We start from the raw sequence: 27,508 nt of genomic DNA, 5'->3' as shown, positions 1-27,508 counted from the left end.
ACAAAGTTGATGGTATTGTTGTTGGCCATTCTATTTCATTTGTGAATCTGAAAACGTTGATTTTATCAGAGCTTGAGATCGACACTGTTACAAAGGATATTAAAATACGATACATTGTCGAGGAAGCTCATGTCCATTGAAAATAAAAAACGACATGGGTGTGAAACTTTATTTCGAAGTAAAAAAGAATGCATCTGAAATCGACATGTATCCGCTTTGTATTGATACAACTGATAAAATTTTATAAATAACTAGATTCAACAATGATGCGTTTTTAATGTAACAGTAATGCTATATGAGTTTGTTTGTGTATGTGATGTATCATATACATGCATATTATTGAAAATATGTTATATTTTACGTGTATATTGTCTTTTTAGTTATTCAAGTGTACAAAAAAATTGACTTGTTCAATTGTTTACTATATGATTCGTGTATACAACCTTATGAGTTATAAATTTGATATATTATATTCAACAGTGTTGGGTTTCAATGTAACAATAATTAAAGATGAGTTTATTTATGTATATTATGTATCAGATACATTCATATGATTGAAAATATGTTATATTTTTCGTGTATACTCCATTATGAGTTATTCTAGTGTCCCAAAACTTGACTTGTTCAAATGTGTACTACATGTTTCGTGTGTACTGCCTTATGAATTATAATTTTGATATATTACATTCTAGTGGTGCTTTGCACTGTAATATTAATCTGTGATTAGTTTGTTTATGTATATGATGTATCATATACATTCGTATAATTCAAGTTGCTAAATATATAACTGCAATATTTTTACATGTATATATTATAACTTATGTATCATATACATCATTTTTATAAGTGAAAAATACTTAAAACTCAAATAATAATGTATCATACACATTAGAACTTAAGTGTCATATACTTCATTTTATAAATTAGCTGTCAAAATTACTTAAACTGAAACACTAAAAAATTTGTACCTTAACTTTATAAAGCAACACTGTGTCTAAAACAATAACTTGAAAACACATAACATTAATAACTAACAAATTATTGTAATACCAATAAGCTTTAGAATAACACAAAAAATAATTGTCTTCAACATAAAACAACATATAAACTTGTTCATCCTGTCCCAGCTAATTACTAATCTATGTTAACAATGTCATCTTCAGTTGGTATTGTGAATTACCATCTCCAGATTTACACTCTTCCATAATATTTATAAACTCACACGATGAAGAGAAAGAACGAGACTAAAATGTTTACCCTTTAAAAACTTAGAAAATCTGGTTATAAAGAAGGAGACTCCTACAAAATATCAAATAGATATGGCTGCAAATTTGTACTTGAATTCAAATTTTATTAAAGTGCAAACGTGTGGAATGGGAAATTCAAATTAGACAATTATACACCTAAAATGTAAGAAAATAAAAAAGGAATAAAAATTAATATGACAAATTTTAATTGGGACTGTTAATGGGAAAGTGGGTAGCTTGAAAATAGGATTTTGTTTTAGTAAAGTAAAACTTGTCAATTGGGTGAGAATTATCTTTCATATTTTTTTAATTGGGGAGAATAAGAAATTTTTGAAAATTTTATAATAAGTAGAGATAAATGATTCTTAAGATAATTAAAGGAATATAGTTAAGTAATTTTTCCATTTAATTACCCAAATTCCATCGCACCTTATTTGCCCTGACCCAACCTATTTTCCAATTCCAAAGAGAAATTTAAAAAGTGTGACACCAACAGCAGTCCCAAATGGTGCGAACGGAGGAGGAACGACGCCTCGTGCAGCGAGACAACCCGGAAAGTGTCGATGCGTACCACACGTGAACAATGAAAGCGAGTACAACGGAAGAGCAAGGATAAAAAGGTCAGTACACTGCGATTTTTTGTTTTCTTCCTCCCGCTCCTTTCCATTTCGTACGACCCAAGCAGCAAAAGGAGCACGCCTTTGTCCTCTGGTGGCATGAGATTAAGACACGTCGAAGCCAAGGACATAGAAGTTGAGTCCAAGTCGTCCATTCTACTTTCCCGTTTCGGAATGGTTTGGAATCGTCAGAAAAAGTATTCATCCTGAAATGGTAAAAGGATTTGGGGTTTTCAAAATTTAAATTGGTTCTTGGCCTTACCTAATTCTACCCTCACCTCTTCCCCTTCTAAACCCTGTTTTCGTTCCTATATAAATTTTCTTTTGAACTTCTGCTGAGGAGGAGATTTTTTGGAGAAGGGAGAGAAAATTTTAGTCCTGATAATTCTAAAAACAAAAACGGAGGAGGAAGAGGGAGAAATTTTTGAAAAAGGCAAGTTATTAGATATTTTCTTTTTGGTTGGACATTTTTTTTTCTCGAACAAAGTAGAGAGAAAACTCCAACGCCATAATCCTTCATAGAACATATTGTAGAGGCTCTCTTTTTCGCATTTTTGAGTTTCATTGTAGGATCCGATTGAGCATTCACGTTCAAGTTTTGTGTTAGTGGAAGTGTCTCTCTGAACTCATCAACCATCCCAAAATCGCTGCACTATAAGAGGTAATAAACTTATCTCATTTTGTCGAATATATCATTCTCTATTCTAGTCACTCGAATGAAGTATCTCTATGTTGAAATGGCTATTGTGTTTGACTGCCATTGTCGTCATTCAATTGAGATTACATGATCAATTGTTGTGTTCTTAAGACTTTATTCAAGCTCTACTGTCTCACTTATCGAGTTTTTTGCCTTATTAGTTTTGTCTGGTTTGAGTTTCCTTTGCCATCTTGCATGTTCGTTTTCCAAATAAGTCATACTTAGCCTTTTGGCAAACATTTTGTTTTCGATGTGATCTTTTGATCTTTGGTTTGTTACTACTGCAGAAAATTTAGTACTGGACTGTTGGTTAATTAGTTTTGGAGTCTAAATAGAAGTATATTTCTCTTTGCTTGGTGTACATGTGTTTGAAAAGGTTTTCTAGCTTTAAAATTGTTAACCTTTGGCTTATTTCTAGATTTTGATGATTGCATTTGGTTTATTTCTCAAAATGTTCAACTCATCTTAGTCTATCTCCGTTTGTAATGACGTGATAATATTTAGTTTTAATTCTTTCTCGCTTGATGTCAAATGTGTGATTTGGTATGTGAATCTTGTCCTGAAGCTTGATGTAGTCTCTCTGCATGTCTATGCCTACTTTCTCCCTTCACTTGAAGTGGTGAAAAAAAAAACGCTAAAAACCTTCCCTTATCCATGTCTGAAATTTTCTGCAAAAATAGGAACATTTTACTGATCTGGTCAGCTGAAATTTTCTGTTCAAATACTCAAGCGTTTTTTTATTGATACACAGTTTCCTCAATGTCTTTGTCCAAATATTTATTGCATTTTAAGCTTAATGATATCAATCATAAGGGTCTGCTTTTGTCAGCATAAATATGCCCAGTTCCTTGTCCATTTAATCACTAATAGCCTTAACTGCCTAAGCTACCACTACGCTTTGGTGTTTTCTTTATTGTGTGAAGCGTCTTAGCATATGTAGTCATGTGTCCCTTGATTCGGTCGGTAGTTATGTTCATTTGATGTCCCCTGCATGTTGTTCGATGTTGCGAATCTTTGATCTATTGACTAATTTGCTCAAATGGTTTGTTGGCTTCTGGATATTATGTTGGGTTAGCAGTTAACAAGGAATCTGATCTTAGCTCTAAATGTGAAGATCATAATTGCAATTTTTCTTTGATAATTTGCCATTTTCATTTAAATTTTTCTAGCTTTGAAGAGTATGCTTTAGTCCCCTTGCCGTTTGTTATCCATGGCTGGAAAATTTATTTATTCTCTTGATACTCATTGTCGGTTTTTATTAGGTTACGTGATTTTTTAAAATCATTTAGTCATTAGTTGATCCTTGTAGTCTTTTTCTACGGTGTTAGCATTAAAGGATAGTAACATATATGCTTTCTCTACTTGACATCCTCTCACCTTGAATCAAGATTTATTATTCACTTTATTATTCTTTGTTTGCATGTAAAAATCCATCCAAGTCCTCGTGGACTTCGTTTTATTCCCGCATTTTCGAGAGTTGTAAAGGCTCAACGTCTCCATCAAGTCTCCCAACTTTAAAATTGACGGACAGTTTCCCAAAATCGAGGAAAATGGAGCCATTAAATAGTTGAAGTTTTTGGTGGCCAAAAACCTATATTTTGTATTTATTTATGTCGTATTTTGTTAGTTTTAGGCTTAAGGCCTTGTAAGTTTACTTATTTTTATTTCACTAGTTTAGGACAGGTACAAGTCGAGTGGGCCTAACACCTACAAACGGAAATGAGTCCAAACTGCGGTCCAGGCGGATAGAACCCAGGTTTGGGCCCAATCTCCCTCTCTCTCTCTCTCTCTCTCTCTCCCGGTATTTGCTTAATTAGTGTTATTTAATTGTCAATAATCTTAGGGTTAATGAATCGAAATCCCGCAAGACGCTATTTTGTTTTAAACAACTTAATTTAATCAAACCAAGCAAATGACTTAAAAGTAAATTTTACGAATTATAACTCACTTAGATAGTATGATTAATACTTAATTTTTAAAGCAACCTTATTTAATTTCATCTTAAAATTAAAGTAAGATCTTTTAGCCAAACGAGTTAGTTGTTGGATAATTACGAGTTAGTAAATATTTTAGGTTCCGTAAATTTTCCTAAAATATAAATAGGAATTTCGGAACCCCTTTAAAGTTTCAAAATGATTTTTCTGTTTAAGTCTTTTGAAAATATAGTTTTTTCTTATTTTCTTTTTAAAATTAAATGGCGACTCCAAAAAAGTCAAAATATATAAATATAATATTTTTCAAAAACGTTTAAAACAAAGTACTTATATAACAAATAATAATTTTGCAGAAACATAAACAATAAATTTTAAAGCATGTAATAAAAATAGCAATTAATGGCATAAGCATAAATAAATAACTGTAAAAAATATACCAAATCCTATAACAATAGAATGAAACATAAAGAAAAAATTGAGTCCACTGAAAACACAACCCCCTTAAGGAAATTATTTCACCTCTAGTACTTGAGGTTTAAAGGAATTGATCCTCTCAGGATAGAATGATTTTATTCACCAGTGTATTAATACAAAAACAATGGTATCAGTAAGTCATTCAACAGGAGCATAAAGTACACGATTATTTAATTATGCAAAAGAAGAAGAAGTTTAGAACTTTCGTCGTTTTAAAATGAGAGAAAATCCCCCTATTTATTGACCAAAAAAGTTAGCGTGAACAAATGTTTATTGTGCCTATTAGAAATGTCCTAACTCTTTGAAAAAGTCACGACCTTTCATAAAAGTTACAAACTTTTCATAAAAGCCGCAATCTTTTATAAAAGTCATAACTTTTTATAAAAATAATAATTTTTCATGAAATTGACAATGCTTTATATTTCATTCACATCTTTTAAAATCCAACAATGTGTACTTGACATATCAATTCAAAGCTCTAATAAATGAGATTGACCTTCAATCTATATTGTACCACCCCTAGACAAAAATGATTAAACTCGAATCACCAAAGGTAAAATAAGACTATGGAGAAACTGTAGAGTAATGCATCCAACAATGCAAGTATACATAGGATAAAAGGAGAAACATTCACAATTCCATAATTAAAAAGAAAAATTTCAAGGTATAACTTATATATATTCATCTGGGTCAACTAACTCACATAATTTGACCCAAAATTTCATTTTTGTATCAGTTGGTTAAAATTAAGTTTGGCATAGTATTCCTTCCTACTGGCGATCATTTGTTTAAAAAAATTCAAAGGGGGGTGATATTTATACATATGGAAGATTTGGTGGAGGCTTAATTTGTAATATGGTTGTGACAGTTGCGAAGGTTTCTCAGAGGATGGGAAGGCTAGTCATGAAAATAAATAAATTAAAAAAGAATTCTACTTTGTGATGGCGTCACGTAAGCGGGTCTAGAATTCTCTTCTATATATATATATATATATATATATATATATATATATATATATATATATATATAGGTTTCTCAGAGGAGGGGAAGGCTAGTCATGAAAATAAATAAATTAAAAAAGAATTCTACTTTGTGATGGCGTCTTTTTCATCACGGCAGTGTTCCTACTTGGAACCCTCATGCGCGGTGGCAAAGTCTTTTCAGCACCACTGTCTTCTCTCAAACTTGCAATAGTTGCTGCCGATGATAACCTCTTCCTCTCGTCGACCCACTCGAGCTTCATGGCTGTTAGTCTAGTATGTCCCTCCGTAGCTTGTGCCTTTACCATGGGAACTGTATATTTCTCTTCCTTTCTCCATGATTGTCAATTTTTGGAGATGAGGATCGATCACCGCATGGCACTGCTGGAAGAACTTCTGCCCAAGAATAATATCAAAGAGATTTATGGGGGCGATGATGAATTTGGTTTTTCCTTGCCAATCGCCTACCGTGATGTTCACCCCGTGCGCAACTCTAATTATGGGAGTCGATGGTGCATTGACAGTCCTGATTTGGGCGTTGCATGGACTATATCGCAACCCCAACCTCGTTGCTGCTGTCTTGGTCATAATATTGACCTCCGCACCTGTGTCGACCAACGCACGAGCATTTTTCCCATTGATCGTGATCTCGACAGATTGAGCACATGCCATAGACTTCGCAAGTCCCTGATCAGCATGCTTCGGCTGCGCTTGCCTTGGCTTCTCTTGCCTTGGCACCTCCGATGGTTGCTCGATGATAGCTCCGCATAGGTTTATCAAGCCCAACGGCTTAGTCTCCCCGACTTCATCTTCCTCTTGGGCTACCTTTTTCTTCCGCTCACGGAGGATAGCACCAAGACTCTTCAGTTGAGGGCACTTTTTATAGCTATGCGACCCTTTGCATATGTAGCAACCATCCGGATTCCTCACCGTGTTGCCACGATCTTCGAATCTCTTGCTGTTGGACTCGTAGGTGTCATGCCTCTTGGGTTGTGGCCGTTGCTCCTCGCCTTCGCCACAATCTTCCCCACTATCATCATGACTATCTACCTCGTTGTCTTCCTCGGCACTAAGAGACTTCTCTCGCCTGAAGTCTGTCAAGGCTTCGGCCTGCTTAATGGCTTCATCAAAAGTCCGGACCTGTCGCCGCTCCAACTCCGTTCTGGCCCAATTTTGCAGCCCATCCATGAAGTGGAACAACATGTCTTCATCCGTGAGGTTGGGAATCTGAAATGTAAGGGTGGTGAACTCCTGCACATACGCGCGTATGCTGCCCTTTTGTTTCAACTCCCTAAACTTGCGCTTTGCCTCATAGATGACATTGTTGGGATAAAATGCCTTCTTGAAATCCTCACGGAACTGCTCCCATGTGTTCAAAGTGCATATCCCCTTTCTGACGTCGGACTCTTTACGTTTCCACCATAGTATGACCATCTTCGAAAGATACGACACCGCAGTGTTGATCTTGTTCACATCACTTTGCACCCGAATACACTTGAAGTAATTCTCCAAGTGCCATAGGAAATTCTCCACCTTCTGTGCGTTGCGAACGCCTTCAAAGATAGGTGGCTTGGGAGTCTCGACTCTGGCCTCCCTTTCCCGGTCAAAAGTGATGTGGATCCACCAACCTCCCTGTCTTCCTTGAGTGCTGCCACTTCGGCGACGAAGGGACAGACTAGACTAACAGCCATGAAGCTCGAGTGAATCGACGAGAGGAAAAGGTTAACATCGGCAGCAACCATTGCAAGTTCGAGAGAAGACAATGGTGCTGAAAAGACTTTGCCACCGCGCATGAGGGTTCCAAGTAGGAACTCTGTCGTGATGAAAAAGAAGCCGCTGAGGCACTTGCCTCCTATGAAGGAAGAAGTTCAAAAGATCGGATCGAGAAAGGTCGGGCAATCGATGAAGAGGCTACTCGAAGGGATTAATCGAGTACGCGAGTTGATGATCGCACGACAGAACTTGACGCCGATACAGTCGCAATGCGACGCGGTCGTCGCATCATTAGGTGGGGGAGATTGTGACGTCCCGCCATCTATCCAGGCAGATGGCCACCTATCCAAGCAGATTGCAGCATGCAAATGGGGACAGGTGGCCCAAAAGTTCAGCAGACGAAGGGGCAGGCAGTCCTGGCATGCAGCAGACGGAGGGGCAGCAGCCTTTAGCCTTGGAGAGGCTTGTGCAGACCCTCTAGAACCTTGGGGCAGACTAGAGAAATCTAGGAGTCCCTTTTGGAAGAGTTAGAAACATTCTTGGAATGTAGACATGTCTTGAGTGCATGTATTTAGGGACTTATATTATTTGTTGGATTATTGGATGATTTACAAATACAATGACTCTCCTATTTATACTACTCTAATGACTAAGAGTAAATAAATGCTGCTATACAAGTCCCCTCTTCCAAAATTCTGTCTATTGTCTTTCTTCTTACTTCTCTTAGCGATCCAAACAGTGAGAGGCTTACTTGAGTTTACGAGATCGTGCAAGAATCATGAGTAAACCGTCAAGTGCCGCAGGGAGTCTTGTCAGAATCAAAAAAGCCGTGACAAGTGGTATCAGAGCAGGTTAATCGTAAGAGAATAACGAACGAAGGAGACGTAAGCGGGTCTAGAATTCTCTTTTATATATATATTGGACACCCATAGTAATTAGTTGCTTAGGTTATGGAGTTGTTAATGTAAAACCGCTCTTTGAAGTTACTGAAAGTTGTTTTTGAAATCCTATATTTTGTAGGTCTTCTTCCTTTGAGCAAGAAGGTTTTCCATTATAAAAATTGGCATAATCGTACAAAGCACATTAAATTTAGTTATATTATTGTCTCATCAATTCTTTACATTGTATCAATGAATTGTGTATGGTTATAAGAAGAAAATCATAAAACATACATACCAAAAATGAAGTATTGAAGAAAGACAATAGCTTAACAATTTTGAACTTGCTAGCTAGTGACCACATCCACGGTAACTTGTCCCGAGTATGCTTTTTGTATAACGGAATTTTCTACTATTTAAATGTCTACATGTATACACTCAAAATTGAAGAGTATAAATATTAGATAAACTCAAGTTAAACACCATGTTTATGTAGTATTGTTCAACAATACCTTTGAACTTGCTACCTAGTGACCTCGTCCACGATGACTTGGCCCGGAATATGCTCTTTGTATAACAAAATTCTCTACCATTGATGAGAAAGTTTGTTCTTTAAGAGGTCTCAACCCCTCAACTTGCATCAAGTTATTGGAAAAGAAAACAAAGAGAATTATTAACAAGACATTTACAACCAACAAACAAGAGTTGAAGCACTTCATATTATTTTTTGTTAAGAAAAAAAATGAAGTATTGTGTTTGCAATATTTTTTGGGTAGAAGGATTATGCCTATATATAAAGGTGATATTCAGGAGTCAAGTAGGTATATTTCTTTGACTATTTTGCTTTAAGGTGTAGGAAGCAAGAAGTCATCTTATTCATACATTTGAATTTTCATGTTTGAAAATGTTAAATGTGCATTTGAATGTTAACGATAATTTTAGTCAAGGAATGAGGCATATTGAATATTATTACTAGATATGTTCTATAACAACATTTTCCTTTGTCAAATATCCAAGATTTAGCTTTTTTGATTAAAGTTTCACATAACTTTTTGGCTTCAAAGAATGATCTATATATGTTCTCTATATAAAAACAATAGAGTTTGACTTGTGTACATCAACAATATGCAAAGAAAACAGATTAACTTATAAATTGTTTTTTGCACAACCAATCACTTAAGGTATTTTTTTTTTACATACAAGCTTTCCTACTAGGTGAGATTTGTACTTTAAAATATGATAGATTATCTGCTATAAGAAATAAAAAATAAGTATGTGATGATAAAAAAAATTATTACGTGAGTGTATATATCTTAAACTCAAAAGAAAACTTTTATATTATCAGGCTACTCAAATAACATATCTTATAGTAAACCTCTCATAATTGATCAATAATTTTTAAACAAAACATGTCACCTATTAAAAAAGTAAATATAATCTAATATTATATATTGATATAAAAAATAAGGTTACACACTCGATGTATATGAGCTCAATAATTAAGGGAAAATTTAATCTCATTTGTCAAACTCTAGTTGGAAAAAGTTTTTTTTGAAACTTATCATATCAATAGATAACAAATTTAAAATATATTTAAATTAATCCTAATACTACGATCATTTGAAAAAGTAAAATATGAGATATGGTTTAATATTCTCATTACCTACCAATGCAATTATCAATAAAATACTATTTATTGGTGGAAGCATGCTTCCATTTCTCCAACCCTACCCACTTTTAAAGACCCAATTTCACTTTACCATTACGACACTCAATTGGTTTTTCCTATTCAATTCCATATCTCACTAGATCTAATTTTTCCCTTTATCAAAATATATTCTTTACGCAGCCCCACATATATAGTTGAATTAATATTCATTTTTGTAATGTGACGCAATTCTTAATAGTAGTATTTTCCTCCAAATAATGGTCAAAGCTTACTAATATTCTACCTTGTATTTAAGAGGATGAATTTGCAAAATGAAAAAGGGTCAAATATTTCTTTAATTTGAACTATTAAAATAGTTTAAATATGTATTTGTTGGTATAAGTATACACTCATATGTTATTGTTTTGGTTTAAATACACATCTCTCATTATAATAAAGAGTACCTTTAGATCATATTTAAATGGGAAAATTATCTTATTAAACATATATAGACTTATCATATATACTAATTCTATCTATAATTTCCAATAATTATATATTTTACTATTGATTAAAAATTTTCTATTGTATATTGAGAAAGATACACCCATATATATTTGAATATTCATTTTTAATTTGTATCCTTATCGAGTTTGATGCAAATCTTAATCTAATATTAGCAATATTTTCCACCAAACAATGGTCAAAGCTTACTAATATTCTACCTTGTATCTAAAAGGGATGAATTTATAAAATGGAAAAGGATCAAATATATCTTTCAACTATCAAAACTAGTTTAAAAATACCACTCCTTATATTTGTTGATCCAATTATATCCTCACGTGGTATAATTTTGGTTTAAATATACCTCTTCCATTATAACGATATTTAAACTATAATTAATGGAAAACTATGTTATTAAACATATATTTAAACTATATATACTAATTTTATCTATAATTTTAAATAATTACGTATTTTACCACCAATTAATAGTTTCATATCATATTTTGAGGGAAACCACCTAGATACATATGTATTTCTACCAGATACGCTAAATTAGGAAGAGAAATGAGCTAGATAGGGGGGGGGGGGGGGAGATAGTCTTGCATGCGAATCACCCTCGCTACACATTAGATACATGTATCTGTATGAATTTCGCGCAATTTACATGTATTTGAGATACAAGATACAGAGGAAATTGACAAGTGGAATGAGAAGGAGGTGAACAAGATTTGTTTACTTATAAATATACATGCGAATTTACGAAATACAATGTATAAAGAACAAATTATACCTAATTTTGACCTGAAATATCTAGAGATGTATGTATCTGGACATATCCGGATGCATCAAATTCTGGTAAGATTCATAATATGTAAACTAAAGTATACTTAAGTAATTTGCTTCCAAACTAGTGATATTTCTGCTAGTTTTCCTATTTAAATTGATGATAAAAAAAAAAAGTTGGAGTAGATTAGGGTACCATGAATTTTTCAAAATGTCAATATTTTAGCATTTAAAAAGGCTCATTAGCAACACTTTCAATATTTAGTAAAAATGTCATATTTTAGTTTGTTATGTATCTTATTAATGTTTTTATTATTTGTTTTTATTTAAAGAATATATTTATTTAATAACAAAAGGGATAAAATTAAGGGAGAGAATATTTCAAAAAAAGGTAAGCATCCTTAATTTTCTCATCAGTTACATTTTCAAATAAAATTTAATTTTTTTTTCTCTCCAAAATTTTTACCTTTTTAAAATTATATTCCTTCCAAAATATATTCTATTTATATTTATTATAGTTTTTTTTATAATTTATATTCATTCCAATAAATATGCCAAATTTATCTATATAGTCATTTAAGAAATGTATTTGCATTTTTATATATTTTTTTCCCTATATAGTTATTTTATTCTTCGAAATTCTTGTATGTATTCATTTCAATATGTATTTTATTTGTATTTCTATTTATTCCAGTTTTTATTTTGAATTTTGTATAATAATATATAAAATACAAAAAATTAGTATGATGAAAAAGTGAATGAAATATAAAATTGAAAAGAAATAATTGAATATTTGGTGTACTCATTCTTAAATAAAATACATAACTAGTTGACATACTTTTAGAATAAATACAAATTAAAAAAAATGTCAAATTCAGAAACAATGCAACATAATTTTTGAATGAATACAACTATTAATTGTATAAATATATACTGACTAAAACAGTATTAAAATTCAATATATACTTCCAAATTTATGAATACAAAAAATAATAAAACTATGAAATACAAAAATAAATACTAACTGTGGTACATTGACATAACTATCAGAAAAAAACAGAATACAAATTAAATTAAATAAATGAAATACGATTCCAAATCTATGGATACAAAATACAATATAACAATGAAATACAAAAATACATACTGACTAAAACAACAACAAAATTCAATATACACTTCCAAATTTATGAATACAAAAAACATCAAAACTATGAAATATACACAATCAAACTCATATAATGTGTTACATTGACATAACTAACACACACAAAAAAAAAAATAGAACACAAAATACAATAAATATATAAAATACAAAAATAAATACTAACTATAACATAATAAAAATTTCATATATACTTCCAAACGCATTGTAACATGAATTTTTTTGAATCTTAAAAATTGCTAGACAAATTAAATTAAACATGCAAGACACAGAACATGCAAAAAAAAAAACTCTTCTCCAACAAATTGGTCTTCTTCAACTTCATGGTTATTAATTTGTGTGGGATTTTGCACATCGACAGATTCAGGCATTTTTCCCCGTCGTATATCCTCCTTAGATTTAGAAGCGAAATCTATATTGTTGTTTAATTCTTGAGTGAAAAAAATTTGTGTGGAATTTTGCACATCGACAGATTCAGGCATTTTTCCCCGTCGTATATCCTCCTTAGATTTAGAAGCGAAACCTATATTGTTGTTTAATTCTTGAGTGAAAAAAAATTAAATGATAAAAAACGGAAGAACTTTGATTATTTTGTCCAATACCTCTAGTTTCTCTCTTGAAAACGTCCATTGAAGAGAGAATTATGTAGTCTCAAATCCTAAAAAATGTTTTAAGAACAACAACAAAATTTAAAAAATTAAAAAAATACTAAAATCAGTAAGTAAATAAATAAGGAATCTAAAAAAATAATAATACCCAAATCAATGTTAATCTTCATATCAAATTTTGCAACGAAATTAAATGAGAATAATAGAAAATATTAATATATTGAATCGAAAATCTGTGAAATTGATTTGGAAGAATGTTAGATAGAGAAATTGAAAAGAAGAATAAGAAAAGAGAGAGAAATCTGGGGATTTGATTAGGAAGAAAATAAGAGAGAGAAATTAATAAGCTTAAGAAAAGAGAGAGAAATTAATAAGCTTAAGGAAAATGTGTAATATATGAGAGAGAAAAAAAGGTGTAAATAATGAGAGAGAAAATATTAATAATATCAGAATAATTATTTATTTTTAAAATTATGACATTTTTGACATATTTAGTAATATTATTAATTTATGGATATTATCACTAAATAAGTTAATTTTTTTGACTAGTTAGCTAAATTTTCCTTAAAATTATGGCAAATGGTTTAATACCTCAGTTGCTTAGTGATTTAAATGTTCTTGATCGGTAACAGTCATTTTCACCAATTTCCCTCTTGCCATAGGTAAATTCTGTCAAAATAATACCACTCCTATTATACGAGGGCATTGAACAACAAATATAATTACCCCTATAAAAAGAGAAAATATTGAAAATATTTCTAAATTTGACGTGAATTATTAGTTCTGTTTCAGACTATTGACAGTCTTAAAAACACCTTTTTACTTGACTAATGAAACTTAAACACACCACGATCTAGCAACATGAGTGAAATACACCCTCAAATTCGTGCCAAATCTAGGTGTGTTTTCAACATGAATATCAACTTCTTATTAAGAGTGTCAAGCCTCTACAAGAGTTTGAGAGTACTTCCTATGTTATTTGGCATATCGGATTGTATATAAGTTTAGCGAGTCAAGTAGATGAGTATTATAAAGATTGTCAATAGTTCAGAATTGAAACTAATAATTTACCCCAAATTAAAAAATATTTTCTAAAACTTTTATCACAAATTAAAAAGATAGTATTTGAAAACAAAATGGAGGAATTTAGAATGGTTAAGTATCTAGAATTTTTCCAATGTAACACTTCATTTTCACGCACTTCCATAAGACTACGTTTTATCTAGCATTTAATGACAAATATAACTATCCAAATACAAAATACAAAAATATTCTATATTATTAGTTAATAAAGTTTAAAAATTATATATCTAGGAGAACATACAATAGCTCAATGAGACTTCAATCTAGTAAATGTCAAATACAATGATCTAAGATATGCAAACCTAATTCAAATTGGGGTACCACAATTGTATTATTTTAATGAAGGATATTGAGCACCAAATGTTTGAAGGAGTCAATAGTGTTGTTTTCTTCCACACAAAATACTTCGGAAAAATGCTTAATTAATGCATATATACCTTCACAATAGCGTGGCCAAAAGCAAATTATAATATAAGATTTTATCAAGTGTGGCCCACAAAAACTCTTGAAGAACGTACACACAAAAACTCAAACAAAAAGTTAAGCTAAAAATGAAAATCAACAACATTCTTCTCGACGGATTGGATTTTGGTGGTGAGGCAGTGGTGTCGTGGGAATAGGCAGCACTGAAATAAGTGTTGAACGACATTAAGGTATGAGTTTTCTTCTCTCTTGGCCCCTTTTCCAAGAGACCCTTAAGGTTCATTTTAATCGCAATTAAAAAACTAAGGTTGTCCCCGTTGCATGCCCCTGTCATTAGATACTTTGAAAGATTCAAAGCATGCGTTGGTATGTCTTCTGGAAGATAATATTAGGTCTGGTTGTGATTATGTATTGAATGTGTATTTGGAAATTATGTAAGGAATGAAAGATGTATTCCGGAAAAGTGTTTTACGTTAATTGTTTGAGCATGGGTGTGTTGTAAATTAACTATGTTGTTGCCTGAAATTTGTGTGTTATAAATATTGTGTTTTCGTATATGTAAATGTTAAAAGTGTGATGTTCATATAAGGGTAATGTTGTTGAAAAAATGTCACCCGAATTACTCCAAGAATCAATATATAAACTATGAGGTATGTTTTAATTTTTTTTAAAATTACGAGGTCATTGGGAATTGAACCCAAGACCTCACCAAATGCAAATTACATAAAAAGTTCATGAGAAAAAGGAAAAGAAAATTAAATTTGGTGAGTGGAGATTGAACCCACAACTTCTTGAATAGATGAGAGAGTTAGGAGAAATATAAAAGAGAAAAATAAAATGAGGGAAGTGGGGATTGAGCCCACAACCTCTTGGATAAAGTTAAGAGAAAGATTAAGAGAAAAAGAATGAGTTTGTGGGGGACTGATCCCACAATCTCTTTACCTTAAACGAGAAAAAGAGGAGGTAAAAGAAAGAAAATATTATAGGGATGATGGGGATCGACCTAGGGTCCCCCAAATCTGAAAAATGCAATCACCAAGTTTAATATAATATTAAGTGTTGCTCAAGGAATTCGAAATCAAGCTCCCTTGCCCAATTCCATATTGACACATAAGTCATACGTGAATAAATATTTTATAAATGCTGCCTCTAAGAGTCAAAATCAAGATCTTGGCATACCAACAAGATGCATAAGTCTTGTACCACATAATCTTAGATAAGTATGGGTCACTTAGACGAATTATGAATGAAGCCTCATGCATTGTGCGTATGGATCCATAAGTCCATCGTACGTTTAAAAGTTAGTGAACATAAGATGGATGTAATGAAATGATGTGAACCTCCTAAATGAACATTCACGAAAGGAGAGTGTAGAATGATGTAAAGTCAAATCTCAAGCATACTCCAAAAAAAAATCATAGTTAATATGTAAAGAAAAGAGTGACTACATAACTATAGGCTAGTGCAAGTGAGATAAGCTGCATCTACGCCTAAAAATCATTGTCACTAAATGAAATTTCTAAGAGAGTATATATATACTAAATGATGATTAAGCAAAGAAAGAGTGGCTACATGAGGATAGGCTAGCACAAGTGAGACAAGTTGTGTCTATGCCTAGAATCAATGTTCCTCAATGTAAACTCCAAGATAGCATATGTATGTTATACGATGAACAAATAATGAAAGGTGAGTAAAGATGAAACGAAAAGATGTTAAGAGAGAATAGGATAGGATAATCAAGAGGTGATCTAGAGTTAAGTAATGACACTAGGTTATTCTTGGTCATTGCACAGCAAACCCGATGAAAGTCTTAAATTACATCCTAGGTATAGCTGGTGTTTGCACTAGTATATGAATGAATGAAAATGAAGTACGTATGAATGAATGAAGCAGACTCTGTGTTTGCTAAATGAGTCTCCCTAGTTGAGGTCCCATATGTTGAGCCCTCATTTTGGGAAGTCTTAATGTCAAGTCCATGATTCCAAGGTATCATGGCATATGAAGGAATGATATGAACTATGTGGTCTGATATATGCAATATGTTATGTGTTGTTTGCAAAATGATATTTACGATGATGCATGTTACTCTCATAGCATGACTTTCTAATCCGATTTGGCAAGTCCACTGACTTGACTTTTCATAACTCATGTCTTTAGGAGAGAGATCTTCTTAATCATGCATGTCCTTGGTGTGTGATTGCATATATCCATACTTAGTACAAGTGTGTACTAATCCATATAACTCTCTACTTTTAGGTGCATGTGCAGGTGAACACTAGAGCTTACGAGACTACGCTGAAGTTATCCGGACGTGGAGCATTCATCCGGACTTGGTAGGTCCTCTTGCTTTTGAGGATGCCTTTATTTTATATTCTAGCTTAGATGTAGGGATGAGCTAATGGAGTATGTTCCACTAGTGTTTCTTTCCCAGTTATTTTCAGATATTGTATTGGTTCCATTTTTGAAACTCTATGTTTTTATACAGATATGACTATGATTATCTTGATATTAGATGGTTGTTGTGAAACGCTTATGAGTTTATGTAGATAGTCTTATACGATTTCAATGTTTCTCACTATGAAGTCTAAGTAAATAAAAACTTCGAAAGTTTTCGCTAAAATTAACCTAGATGATGTAACGATGACGTATGTAGGCTTGTCTGCAACCTCTGAGACGTCAACGACGCCGATTTCGGCTAAAGTCTAGAATCTTATTGTGACACTCTCCAACCCTAAATAGAGCATTGCTATGAAACATGGTCTAGATCTCCACGAGTTCAATAACATTTTGAAGGTTGATATGATGAACTAGATGAACCACCATAACTACCTCGCCCCACAGATCGTTGTTGTTAACTGTGAGACCCCTAGCCTATACTGTAAGACCGATGAGGTTGTCTGAAAACCCTTGGTTATTAGTATAGATGCATGAACCGGTCCCCATGTTTTGGAAGGAACCTCTCTCTATAAGCTCCCTTGCCTCCAGATGAGGCATCAAAAAATTGTACAGATACACGGGTCCTCTTAGGTACCCGAGCTCCTCTCTTTCCATCAACTCTACCTCCTTTACGGAGTTCACAATGGACATAAGGAAGCCCAGTCAGGGGATGATCTAAACACAATCAGATGGATGAAATAAATCAATTCCGTCACAAATCTGTGAACTATCTTCGCCTAATTAGGGAAAATGGTCAAGGCATGCCTAGATAACTAATAGAACCAAGCATAATGCACTACAACTATGAGACAATCCTACCTTAAAATCTCAAATCTTAACCGACTCTCCTCTCTCACGCTTCAAGGGATGAAACACTCATAAAAGGCATCAGTAAATAGCTCCCAAGTCACTTCTGGGCACCCAATCGACTAGCACCTTGAATAAACCCTCCACCACTCTCTTACTTGTCCACCTAACTAGAGCATAACATATCTGACTTCTTGCGACTCAGCTAACCCCATATTCTTTAGAAACTCTCTACAAGTGGTCAAAAACTCATGAGCATCCTTGCTATTTCAACCCTGAAACAAGGTTGGGTCCATCTCTTCATATACCTGCGTTGCTCATCATCTATTAAAACAACTAAAGGAACACCTTGAACCCCAACTATTGGTGCAGGGCCATCCTTAACTATGGGACCCATTAGTGCACCCTAACAAATCATAAACCACTGGAATTATTATGACTCGAGACTACACCCTAGACGTGACCGACAATCGAGAATCATTTTTGATCCCTAAGCGAACATTGGCCTGATTGACTGCTTAGCAGAAGACTTGCTTAAGCAATAATAGTCTTAAAAACAAAATTTAGAACATTCAAACTCAAAGTAAATACTTAAGTACTTAAACAGTCTGTAAAATAGTGTAAGCACTTAGGTTTGTTAAATATCCGCAAATATTAAGACAACAGTCTCAACCCTTTGTGAATGCCACAAGGCTCCCACGAACGCAGAGGACAGTAATCATACCCTCCGCGAATGCAAAGGTTCCACTAATATACCCTTCGTGAATGCAATCACTAGCTTTGCGAACAAAATCGATTGTATTAGTACACCGAAATTCAGCAAAATCACCTAACACACAAAACTCTGGATAGACCCCTGGTATTCGTTCGAAACGCTGTACATACAAACCAAATATGATACCCTACTAAACTTGACGTTTTTGAGTCAATAAAACCATCAAATTAAAACATGAATCATATGTCTCCTTGACCCAGAACCTATGAAAATCGCAATAAACTATCAATAACTCAAAAAAGATCAAGCTACCCTCAAGACCTCCAAAAAATCAACTAAGACATCACCTAGGCCTAAGATCATCCCCAAAGTCCAATGAAAATATTGAAAATTCAATCAGAGCGTCTGAACCCCGATTATTGACCAAAGTCTCTTAGTCCAAATCACTAAACTTCCGCCTCAAGGGCTCAACCATGAAACAACTCCAAATCAGAGAAAAATTACACTCTTGGACCAAATTTCAGATTCCGAGATTAATGCAAATAACAGAATTTCATTCCAAGACTCGAAACTCTGATTGTTACCAAAAATCAATTTTAACCGTTTTAAACCTTTTAAAACTCAAAATCATGTTTTAGAACTAACTCTACAAACTGATCATGAATTACACGGGACAACTACCAGGAGGTGTAAATTTTGGGTCATTACAATGACGAGGAGGAGGAGAAGGTTGGAAATGAAAGAATGTAAGTTCAAATATTCTCACAATATACTATTCATGATAATAAAATACTTACATTATATTGTATTATGTATATACTTATAATGTATAGCAAATATACTCACAATATACTACCTATTATAATAGAATACTCACATTATATTATATAGGTCTAACCCATCGGTGACCCCCTAAACTGGACACTAATTTTCACTTAGACACCTTAACTATACTTTGTTCATTTTAGACGCCTCATGTCATGTTTAGTTGTGTCATTCAACACTTTTTACTGACATGATATAGTGTGTAACACACTCACTACCAGCGCGTGAAAGGCTTATTTAATCATTTTTATTTTATTTTTTTCATTTTCTTCCTATTTTTTAGCCACCATCTCTCAAAACTTGAACTCCTTCCGTGGAGAAATAGTTTTGATGATGCTATGGACAAAAAAAATGAACTTTAATATGAAGAGAATTCACAAAAGAAAATTTTCAACCCATTAAAAAAATCGCAATTCATGTTGTTGCAAAGAAGAAGGGCAGTGAAAAATCTTGAAAGACGATGGATGGGGTGAGAGAGGGGTGTAGAAGACATGTGGGTGGGGAATGGGTTGGGGTTAGGATGGACAAAGGTGTAGAAGACATTGCGTGGGAAGGGGGGGGGGGGGGGAATAGTGAAGGAGACGATTTGGGTAGGGGTTGGAGTGGGTGGGCAGAGAAATGAAATGACCTTGGTAGTTTTATCTTTTTTTAATTATTTTTTGGTGTAAAAAATTTCACGTGTCATTAAGTCATTGACTACTTCTTCATTCTACTAAAATATTATTATTAAAAAATATTTTTAATATACATGCCACATGTTTTTATTTAATTTGTCACTTTGACATGTTATCGGCGAGTGTGTTACACACACCTTGTATATTTAGCTGATTGTTAAAAAAATGCTAAAATGACACAATGCAGAATGTCATGAGGTGTCTAAAATGAACAAAATTTAGTTAAGGTGTTTAAGTGAATTGGTGCCAAGTTTAAGGGGCCACCAATGGGTTAGGCGATATATTATATACTTAAATATATAAAAGTTACAAGAGATATCTAAATGAAAGTAGTTTCAATTTTTGTGAGTCAATGCTTATTTAAAGTTACTGCTTACAAGCCACAAGTATTGTGAATTTAATGTGTCAATATTTGTTTAAGTTAATGTTTGCTAACATTATCTTTTCAAGTATTAACTTATTATTATAGTGACTACAAATTTAATTTCAATATGTGGTTATATAAAATAACGAATTATTTAATTGATGTCATACAAATTTTATGAAAAAAAATAAAGAAATGCCAAGATTCAACGTTTTAACTTTATTAATAGATTGATAAATTTCAAAACATACAAAGTTACCATTACAACTGTTCCTTTAGTAACGTACTGTATTGTTGAGGTATGTTTTTTATTATGTATGTCAAGTTTATACTATTAGTGTTTACCATTACTAGAAGGTAGAAAAATAGACATAATCAATGAGTGAGAATTTTGAGTTAAAGTTATACAGATAAAGATCTCTTGATTTTTCGCGATTGAATTGACTTTATAACTTGTTGTTTGTATGTAATGCACAGAACCTTTCGCGTTTCCCCTAGAAGTGGTCCATATGCTGCCCTTTCAACTATTGCACCTTTCTATTTCGTGCATGCAATCGATATTTTACTGAATTTTGGAATTGTTGACCTTCCACTTATCCTATGATAATGGAAATTAAATGTTCAAAAAGTTGTACAAGTACATCCAACCTATATTTTGCTTTCATTATCTCCTCTTTCCTCTTCATCCAACAAGTAAAATTAATAAAAATACAACAACACCACACCTTTGATTCAACATTTTATCTATCGAGGCATTAATCAAAATAATTATTTTAAATATATATAATTAAAGAAGATGATATATTTTAAATAATTAACTAATTTGTACAAACTATAACGAGTGTTTGACAGTATGTGTAGATGGTTTTACAAAGTTAAAAACTAAATTTATTTAATAAAATATTTTATTTAATTTCATAGAAAATATCATAATTTGAATGTCTAAATGAAATAAACTAACAAAGTCTTAAAAAGGGATTGTGTTTTGTGAATATATCCACCTATATTTTTCAATTAATTTACTCCCACAAAACCAGGACAAATAGTTTTTTATCCCTCTGTCAAACTCTGGATATTGCGTGTTTTCCTTTAATTGATTGACAAATCCCATCACAATTCTTCTCTTATATATACTGTTATTATCCTTATCTGGACGATATTTCAAATGAAGTGGGCAAATTCCTTTTGTAACTAACCACTCAAGGAATAAACCTAAGTCCTACTTTAATTTAGACTTTGGACCATATTACAAGCTAAATATTTTTTGAAATAGAAACCAACCTAAATATGGTCCACCTTTTACCCAAGGATAAATAAAACTTAGGCCAATGACCTTAAGCTCACATGCAAGAAAGATTAGATGAACTCCCCTCACACACATCCAAAACAATTAATAAAGTAGTGGCTTGGAGTCATTAGCTCTCAGGTTTGAATTTTAGTGGAGATAAAATTATTAAATAATTTTTTCTATCGACATAATACATATGTTGGACTCTAAACTTGGTTTCAAATTTTAATTTTGACCTTTAACTTTCATAATGCACAAACAGACACTTTAACTATCCAATTTTTAAATAAATAAACACATCAGTCCTACATGACACAATACACGTAGGACACCACATAGGACAAAAAATGACATGTAGGACATGTGTGTCTATTTGTTCAACTTTATAAAAGTTTGAGTTTCTATTTGTGCACATCCAAAGTTGAAGAGCATAAAAGTGATTTGAAACTAAGTTAAAAGATATATTTATGTATTATGTCTTTTTTATCTATCCTAATTTTGGTGAACAGATTTATCTAGTATTTGTTATTGATGGAAAGTGAAAGTCCAAATATGTTCTAGAATTAATCAAAGTTCACAAAAATTAGATTGGGTATTACAAATATAATGATCGTATAAAAGATTTGAGATGATTTGTACAAGTCTTGTAATATTTCTACCATTTTTCTAGTGGCACTTTGGATGTCACATATCATTTTCAGTAGGGAACTTATTTGTATTTTAGTTTTTGATGATACTATTAGAAAATGTGCACAAATAGGATGAAACACTTGGTTATTTGATGTTATGGAGGGTCTTACTATTGTCCTGGAGACACGAATGTCATACATCATTTTTGGTAGGGAAATTAGGACTGAAATAGTCTCTATAATACCAATCACAAAAAATTTACTTTTTATTGAAAAATCTTGAGCTTGACAATATTCAAATAATTATTATCTTTGAGTCGTATTTGTTTGCACTTCATTGATATTTCAATTTAACTGTTTCAAATGTCAAACTACTAAAGAAAAATACATTCTCTTTTTCGTAAGACTAAACCAACTTAGTATAGAGTTAAGTAGATCCAAATTATTCTAATCTTTAACAATTTTATGATTACTGAAAAGTAATTCATGAAAAAAATTACAATGAAGACCAATTACCATTCATTTATCAGCAACTATCATCATAAGCAATGACCCGGTCGGTCATTTTGAAAAGTTTCATGAATTTACCGTTTCATTCCTCCCAATATCAATTTTAAGTCTTTTATATCTGAGTTTAAATAATTGATTTTGAACTTTGAGTTAAAAATTAAAAATTTGGTAAGTTTATGAATTTAAAAGGCTAAGTTGTTAAGGAAGTAATTTTTGTAGTCCTTCAGAGTTTTAAGTGTTAGAATGAAAATTTTCAATTCCATCATCCCTGAATGTGAAATCTTAGTAGCGAGAGTTGTCTATTTCAATGTTCGAGTCTTTTTGAAGATTTGAGTACTTCAATTATAAAATTGGGAAATTTAGCTTTTGAGTTGACTTTGATCAATATTCAGAATTCGAATGCTTAGATCAAAATTCTGGGAGTTCCATTCGATTCGAAGGATGATTATTTGTTGCATTTTTCAAGAACCGCAGATTATTAGAAGCTGCTTTTGCCTAGTTCCATAGCGACAATATCTCATTTTCATCTGATGTCTTCCGATAAGATTACCTTCATTCAAAATGTGGAGCCCTGTTATGAAAATATTGCAGTAAGAAGGCGAAGGGAAGATATGTTTGAGAAAATGATCCACCAAAGCCAAGGGTATTTCACAGCACCAAGCACTTGCTAAAAAGGATTTAAATAATTTATATTTGGTCAAAAACATGATTTTCGCAAAATGGTTCTAATCTATTTAAATAATTTTTTTTTTTTTAAAAAAAAAAGTTTACCCCTCCCAACACATACCCCCACCTTTCACCAACCTATCTCTAAACGAATTTTGTTTTCAAAAAATAAAATAAAAAAATCTATTTTTCAATAAAAAATAAATCTACCCCCTCCCCTTGGGGTACCACCACAACCCATGCCCTCACTCCCTCCCTCTCCCCCACCTTCCACCAACCTACCTCTAAAAAATTTTTGTTTTCAAGAATAAAAAAATTCTATTTTTTCAAAAAGTAAAAAAAAGAAAAAAAAAATTACCCCTCCTACTCCCCTATCCCTCGTAACCCCTCCACCCGAGCACCGCCCCCCCCTACTCCCTTATCCCTCGTAACCCCTCCCCATCCACCTACCTACCCTTTAAAAAAATTTGTTTTTCAAAAAACAAAAAAAAAATCGTATTGGCAACCCCTCCCCTACCTTCCATCAACCTACCCCTAAAAAATTTTTGTTTTCCAAAAATAAAAAAAAAAATCTATTTTGTAAAAAAAAAACAAAAAATTTACCTCCTTCCCCCCTCCCTCCACCAACCTACCCCTAAAAAAAAAAAAATTTTCAAAATTAAAAAAAAAAATCTGCTTTTCTTAAAAAAAAAAAAAGAAGATCTAGTGCCCCCTCCCCTCCCCCCACCTTACACTAACCTACCCCTAATTTTTGGAAAAAAAAATAAAAATAAAAAAGAATCTATTTTTCAAAAAAATAAAATAATTTACCCCCCCCCCCCAAATCTTCCACCAACCGATTCTTGAATTTTTTGTTTTGCAAAAGCAAAAAAAAAAAAAAATCTGCTTCATTTCACTTATACGAGCTAAATATGAATTCTCATGTTAATCCATTTTGTCCATATTTATATGAGCTTAAATAAGTTTAAGATCATATTAACCCATTTAAGAAAAGGAAAAAAAATATGAGTGATCCCTTTAATTTAATATGGATTAAGTGGTTTTATTTCACCCCTAATCATGTACAATTGGATAGACACACTTAGGGATTGTGTGACAGAATGTACTAGTAATACATGCATTATCAATAGCTGCAGTAATAACACTTGCATTGATTATACATAAATAATTTTTATACATTGTTGATTTGATACTTTAAAATAGCATACATTGCATGAAAAAATTATTTATAAAGATACCCTCCACTATTTTGGTGAAAAATATGTAAAGAAAGTTTTGAGAAGCAAGTAAGTCTTTTGATCATGCTAATGCCTGCACTGAAACCATTGCATAGCTAATATCGAGAAATTCATGATATTAGTAAGGTCAAATCCATCAGTGGCACCAATTTTCACTTAGACACCTCAATTAGGCGATATTCATTTTAGACGCCTCATGTAAGATTCTGTTGTTTCATTTTGATACTTTTTGCTGACATGTCAAAGTAAGTGTGATACATTCAACAATAGCGTGTGAAAGACTTAATTTAGCCATTTTCAATTTTATTCTCTTCTTCTCCACCATTTTTCAAGTCACCACCCCCTATCTTTTTTTCAAGCTTAGATTCCTTCAATGGAGGTCAAATTTTTTATTCAAATCCGTTTTAAAGTCATTTTCTTCTTCTTCATTGTATTACTTATCTAAATATACCATCACCTCCCTCCATTTTTTGTCAGAAAAATGGATACCAACACCCATATTTCATATTTATTCTCTCCTTCTTTCTTCTTTTCCCTCTTTTCTTTCAAAAAACAATACTAAAAAGAAAGAAGATGAATAAATATGAACAATAGTAAAAGAAAAGAATATATTTTTTGAAAAAGCATAAAAGAGATTTTGAGTGTAATAAAATAAGAGATTTTCTAATAATAATATTTTAAATTTATTTACTAAATAAATTTTATAATTATTTAAACTGAAAATAACACATAATTATTTAATTAATTGTTTCCCATGTCATCAACGACTGTATTACCCTCCTTTACATTTTTGTCAGAAAAGTGTAAATATGATACAATCAATAGAACCCTACATGAGGTGTCTAAATGAACATCTAAATGATCATCTCCTAGTTGAGGTGTCTAAGTGAAAATTGGTGCCGAGTTTAGGGAGTCATCGATGGATATTAGTAACACACACCTTCATACACAATAGAGTATACATATTAGTTATACATAGGTTGAAAAAGAGTACCAAACAAGGTACTAATATTACACAAGACTAATGTATGTATTATTTTTCCTAATGCACTACCGAACGACCCCTTAATGTTTTATTGTTTTGAATATACTTTTACTTTAAGTTTTAGAGTAATACTATAAAAACTTGTCCATATTATGTTTAAATTTGAATATATTTTGTTATTCATTCCAGAATGTAACAAAAACTACAACTTCTAGCTCTGCCTCAGCATGTAGCTTGAGTGCTAAGACGATCCCACCAAGTACCATTAAAGGTGTTGAAGATTTGAATATGTATAAAAAGTAATATTTAACTTATATATACGGTATCATTTCCCAACAAAGGGGTTCAACCAACCATGTTTCACCCGCCTACACAACACAAATACTGAGTATCTCTGCCACAAATGCTTTGGCTGACTGAACAGAAAAAAATTGCTTGCATGGTGAATAAGGATTTCTACTGTTCATATACTATGGCCACAAGATGTCAGGAAAGAAACCCCAACATGAAGACAGCCACATAGATACTCCACCTTCAGAAGAAAATACTAAACAAAGTTGTCCACAAGATTCTCTCTCATCTTTTTCCTATTTTTTATTACCATTATTGCCACACTTTTGGCCCTACCACTTCACAACATGTACATCAATCACATTCTAATTTAATGTAGTATAACACACTGCCACCACTCACTCCAACATCTACATTCTGTTCAAAAACTTCTCATACACTAGTTCTTTCATACAGGAAATAACTTTTTGCAGTAGGGTTTCCATCTTTATAATAATTGTCACCTACTTGATAATGAAAGTTTCTGCAGTGTAACAGCGCACAAAAAAGGAAAAAAAAACCCAGGGGAAATGACGAAAACACATTGTGCAGCCTAATGAAGCATTTGGATATAGTGTTAACGTATAAGCTATCTAGTTCTTGATAGTATAACAAAACTAAACTAAAAGCTTCAGGCAGTCAGGGTCAATTAAAAAACCCTACCTTTAGGCATGTGTCAACTCACAAAGCCGCTTGCGTGATTTCTAAGTCATAAAATGCTACAAGGAACGATCATAAACAAATGTATCTATAAGCTACAACGAATAATAGAAGCAGCAAAACCACGGAAGACGACAAATTGTAGAAATATGATGAGACCAAAAATGGAATCAAAACTGGATTGTCTATCTTGTTTATCTCTTATTTATAAAGAAAATATCCAGCTGGTTTATTTTAGTAACTCTAGTGGAAATTAAAGTTTGATATATCAAAAGAATTCATAAATACTACGTCAAGGAGAGGTAATCTTATTCTACCTTCTGCATAATTAGGTAGAATTACTTTAATAGTTACCTAATTAAAGGTTAGAACCATTTCAACAGGCGAGAGATATCAGTGGGGAATCTAGACTTGACAAAGACTGCAGTGAAACATGATCTAAGCATTGTCCCCTAGAACACCAAGCATCAGCTGGAGGGGACAGTGAAAATAGATATGATCAATCATGGTTATCTAATCTGACCTTCACCGCTTGTGAGATCTCTTTATATTCCTTGCCTGTCTGTCTGGAGCCCTTTAAAAGTCCTTTTGGCTAGTATCTCCAGAAAGCACCTTTGTACATCC

General features: G+C 32.5%; 1 long non-coding RNA gene across 2 annotated transcripts; it reads left to right on the top strand.

The window, feature by feature from the left end:
• Positions 1–2,385: 2,385 nt before the first annotated feature.
• On the top strand, positions 2,386–17,285 carry LOC104649656 (uncharacterized). 2 transcript variants are annotated; one of them, XR_743546.3, is made up of 3 exons: positions 2,386–2,525; positions 4,240–4,317; positions 17,014–17,285. It is a non-coding gene; the product is annotated as an uncharacterized lncRNA (long non-coding RNA). The 2 variants fall into 2 exon arrangements; XR_743544.4 differs by lacking the exon at positions 17,014–17,285 and adding an exon at positions 8,402–8,722.
• Positions 17,286–27,508: the final 10,223 nt, after the last annotated feature.

Source organism: Solanum lycopersicum, chromosome 10 (assembly GCF_036512215.1).
Source record: "Solanum lycopersicum chromosome 10, SLM_r2.1".
In the NCBI taxonomy this organism is placed as follows: Eukaryota; Viridiplantae; Streptophyta; class Magnoliopsida; order Solanales; family Solanaceae; genus Solanum; species Solanum lycopersicum.
This window is presented reverse-complemented; position numbering and strand designations above follow the sequence as displayed.